Raw genomic sequence first — 5,169 nt, 5'->3', positions numbered from 1 at the left:
GTAGTGATACTGCCTCGGAAACCCAAGGAGGGGTCACTATGGGTCGGGGCCGACGCGACGGCACATAACAACAACAACAACAACAGTTATTTTGTTGAGTCTCTTGGGTTTTCTATGTATAGGATCGTATCATCAGCAAATAGGGATAGTTTTACTTCTTCTTTACCAATTTATATGACTTTGATTTCCCTTCCTTGCCTTATTGCTCTGGCCAGGACTTCCAATACAATGTTGAATAGAAGTGGTGATAGTGGTGATAGAGGGCATCCTTGTCTGGTTCCTGTTCATAAGGGGAATACTTTCAGTCTCTCTTCAATGTTGGCTGTTAGTTTTGCATATATGCCCTTTATTATGTTGAGGAATGTCCCTTCTATTCCTATTTTGCTGAGAGTTTTGTTCAGGAATGGGGGTTGGATATTATCAAATGCCTTTTCTGCATCGACTAATATGATCATATGGTTCTTTGCCTTTGTTTTATTTATGTGATGGATGACATTGATGGTTTTGTCTAATGTTGAACCATCCTTGTACACCTGGTATGAACCCCACTCGGTCATAATGTATTATTATTATTATTGTTGTTGTTGTTGTTGTTGTTGTTGATAATGTTGTTGGAGTCTACTGGCTAGGATTTTGCTGAAGATTTTTGCATCTATATTCATGAGAGATATTGGTATGTAGTTTTCCTTTAAGTGATGTCTGCCTGGTTTTGGTATCAAGGTTATACTTGCTTCATAAAATGAATTTGGGAGATGACCATCCTTTTCTATGTTCTGGAATAGTTTGAGTAGGATTGGTGTCAGTTCTTCTCTGAATGTTCAGTAGAATTCTCTGGTGAAACTATCTGGGCCAGGACATTTTTGTGTTGATAGTTTTTTTAATGATCTGTTCTATTTCTTCTTTTGTTATACTTACTGCTGTTGAGTTGGACCCAACTCATAGCGACCCCTCCTTGGGTTTTTGAGGCAGTATCGCTACGGAAGTATATTGCCCAATCTTCCTTCTGAGGAGTGGCTGGTGGGTTGGAACCATCAGCCTTCTGGTTAGCAGTCAAATGCCTTCCACCTCAGTCTGTGTTCATTTAGGAAAGTAGTGTTTCTAGAAACCTATCCATTTCATCTAGATTTTCAAATTTGTTGGAGTACCATTCTTCATAGTATCCTGATATTATCTTTTTTATTTCAGTTGGTTCTGTTGTGATGTCACCCAATTAATTTCTTGTTATTTGTATTCTCTCCCTCTTTTCCTTTGTTAAATTTGCCAGCAGTGTATCAATTTTATTAATCTTTTCAAAAAACCAACTTCTAGTCTTGCTGATTTTTTTCTGTTGTCTTTCTATTTTCCGTTTCATTTATTTCTGCTCAAATCTTTCAATTGATCTTCCTATCTGAGATCACAATACTATAAAATTAGAAATCAACAATAGGAAGATCAATGGAAAAAGAGCAAACACATGGAAGCTGAACAATATCCTCCTTAAGAACAACTGGGTAATAGAAGAAATTTTTTAAAAAATGAAATTAAAAAATTCCTTTAATCAAACAAGAATGAAAGGCATAGTGCCTAAGGCATTTAACTGCTAGCCAGAAGGCTGGCAGTTCAAACCCACCAGCCACTCTTCGGAAGGACAGTTGGGCAATCTACTTCGGTAGTGATACCACCTCAGAAACCCAAGGAGGGGTTCTATGAATCGGATCCAACTTGACAGCAGTGAATTTGGGTTGTTTTAGTGATCCGAGAAGACGTTTTGTAGTATTTCAATGTTTTCAAATTTATTAAGGCTTGCTTTGTGGCCTAACATATGGTCTATCATGGAGAATGTTTCATGTGCACTGGAAAAGAATGTATATTGTACTGTTGTTGGGTGAAGTGCTCTGTAGACGTCTATTAGGTCAAGTTAGTGGATTGTATTGTTTAGTTCTTCTTTGCCTTTGTTGAGTTTCTTTCCAGTTCTATCTTTCATTGAAAGTGGTATGTTAAAGTCTACTACTATGACTGTGGCATCATCTATCTGTCTTTCCAATTCTGTTAAAGTCTGATTTATGTATTTTGGGGCTCCTCCATTGGGTGGATAGATATTTATTATGGTTATGTCCTTTTGTTCAATCAATCCTTTAATCATTATGGAATGTCCTTCCTTTTCTGTTATGGTGGTTTTTGTCTTAAAGTCAATTCTATCAGAAATTAATATTGCCACTCCTGCTCTTTTTCAGTTGCTGTTTGCTTGATATATCTTTTTCCAACCTTTGATCTTCAGTCTATTTTTGTCTTTCTCTCTAAGGTGTGTCTTTTGTAGACAGCATATTGATGGGTTATGTTTTCTTATTCAGTCTGCAACTCTCCATCTCTTGAGTGGTGCAATTAATACATTGACATTCAGTGTAATTATCAACAAGTATGAATTTGTTGTTGTCATTTTGTTACGTGCTTTTTCATGGTGTTCCTGGTTTCTTTGTTCCATATAATTTTCTGTGCTGAGCTCATTTTGTTTATGAATTGTGTTATCATTTCCTTCAGTGCTGTTGTTTTAGTATTTGCTAAATATTTGTGCTTGTCATCTTTTTATTGTGATGTGAAGGTTTAACATTTTTATTTGAAATTACCCTGTAAATTTATAATTTTATCCCTGAGTTTAGAACAGTCTATTCTATCTTGCAACTCTCTTGACCTCATCGCCATTTAGAAGTTCTGTAACTACACTATTTTTTCCCTCTTTCTGTTTTGTAGTTGTCCTCATTTGGTACTTGATGTCTCTAGTTCCATGTTTACAATCTTATAAGCTTATTTAAGTTTGGATACTTCCATATCTGGGTTGGTTTCTGGGTTATGTCATCATTTGTATTAATGGTTGGCTGTTGTTTGCTATTATTGGTTCTCTGTTCAAGAGACTCCCTTTAGTATCTCTTGTAAGGTTGCTTTTGTTTTAACAAATTTCCTTAATTTCTGTTTATCTGGAAATCTACTTTCACCATCATATTTGAGGGACAGTTTTGCTGGGAATATAATTCTTGGTTAGAAATTTTTCTCTTTCACAGTTTTATATATACCATCCCATTGCCTTCTCACCTGCATGGTTTCTGTTGAGATCAGAGCTTAGTCTTATTGGTTGCCCTTTGTAGGCAACTTTTTGTTTTTCCCATGCTGCTTTCAGGATTCTTTGTCTTTGGTTTTGTGAGTTTGATAATATGTCTTGGTGATTTTCTTTTGGGGGTCTATCCTGTTTGGGGTTTGTTGGACTTCCTGAATAGATATCATCATTCAGGGAAGTTCTCTTCCACAAATCTTGGGAAATTTTCTCAGTGGTTTTATTTGTCTTTTTTGTTCTAGAATTCCAATTACATATAAGTTATTCCTTTTGATGGTATCCCACATGAACCTTAGGCTTTCTTCATTTTGTTTTGATCTTTTTTTCCTGATTATCCCTTTCCAAAGCAGTATTCAAGTATTTGTCTTCAATCTCATTAATTCTGTCTTCCATTGATTCAATTCTACTCCTTTGCTCTTTCAATATGTTACCTATTTCTGAAAATTTAGTATTAATCCTCTGGATTTCTATGTGTTGATTTTATATCATTTCTAATTTTTCATTTATTTTTTATTTTGTTCTTGCATTGTCTTATAAAATTGTTCTAGGGTTTTCTCTGTGTTTTCCTCAATTTTGTCAGTATTTTTCTTGATTTGTCTCTCAATTCATTGAAGGTACCTAAATATAGTTCTTTTGAATTCCTTATCAGGGAGTTTCAATGCTGCTTCTTCTTCAGGGATGTATTCTAGGTCTGTATCCTGCTCCCTTGTCTCTACCGCTTTATCTTGCTTCTTTGTGTGGACAGTGATGGTCTGTTGTCTCTGAGGCATTGTGAAGCTGTTATATTTATATTCAATTGGTGACTGCGTGTTGGAGTGATACACCCAAGATCTTCCTTTTTTTTGGATGTATCTCACTAAGCCAGGTACTATGTTCCTCTATTCACTAGTTGGCAGCACTTATGCACTCACCACCTGTTTCCTGGTGGTTGTGATAGAGAATGAAAGTGGCTTCACAGATGTTTGCTAACTGTTTGTGAAGAGGAGTTAAGGGTGAGTGAATCTTTTATTGGTGGCTGTGTATCGTTGGCCAACTGGTGCAGAAGGAAGTAGTGACCCTCACTCAGTAAGAGGAGCTGCAGGATGTGTGGATGTGGTTGGGTCGTATAATCGAAAAACTATCAAAAAAAGTAAAAGCAAGAGGACAAAAACACACACCACATAAATATACAGGAACAATCACCAGAGAGAGAGAGAGAGAGAAGGAAAGGCAGTAAATGGGAGAAAAAATTTAAAGAAATACTTTTGAAAGACAAAAGAAATATGAATAGAAAAAGAGGGAAAGAAAAACCCACAATATCTGGAAGGGGAAATAAGAGAAAAGAGGTAGAGTAGGAGAATAATGAAGAAAAAAAAAAATGGGAAAGAGCAAAAAGAAAAACAAGGAATGGTGAGAACCACAAGAAAGAAAAAAATGAAAACATGCAAAAGGGAAGAGAGAAAAACCCAAAAACTAGAACCTGGGAAGGGAAGAAGAAATAATAATAATAATAAGGTAGGGGGAAAAAAGAATAATTTTAAAACAGATGAAAACAAACAAGCTAAAAAATATATAAAAATCTGGGTGGGGTGGGACAGGGCACACAGACTGGAATGGAATTCCTGCCAGTCCAGAAGGTGGGTGGGATTCAGGTATGGCCACACCTCCATTCACCAAGAGGGTTTGGGGTATAAGAGTAATGAGAGGAATATCGCACCTTTCCAGTCCTCAGTGTCCGGTATGTCCTTGCAGTCCCCAGCAAGAGGAGCCTATTCTTAGGTCCCTAGAATCTGAGAGAACACTGTAGCTTTGAATATTCAAAATGCTCAAATTGTCTATAAACATTCAAAGTGGATGCACCCTCCCCCCAGACAACCAAAAGTCCACACTCAGCATGCCCTCCCCTTCACTGCTTCTCTTTTTATTAGCCAGCCACCAGTGTAATCCTCCATGCAGCCCCTGGATAGCAGGGATGATTTTTAGGTTCATTTTTAGGTCCTAACACCACTTGGAAACATCTAAACTTTCTCTGCTGTCAGGATCACTGACAGTCCGCAGCTCCATATGTCTCTTTTTTCGCTATTTTCATGCAGGTTCATCTACTA

Source organism: Orycteropus afer, unplaced genomic scaffold (assembly GCF_000298275.1).
Source record: "Orycteropus afer afer isolate SDZICR_OR568_19922 unplaced genomic scaffold, OryAfe1.0 scaffold00376, whole genome shotgun sequence".
In the NCBI taxonomy this organism is placed as follows: Eukaryota; Metazoa; Chordata; class Mammalia; order Tubulidentata; family Orycteropodidae; genus Orycteropus; species Orycteropus afer.
This window is presented reverse-complemented; position numbering follows the sequence as displayed.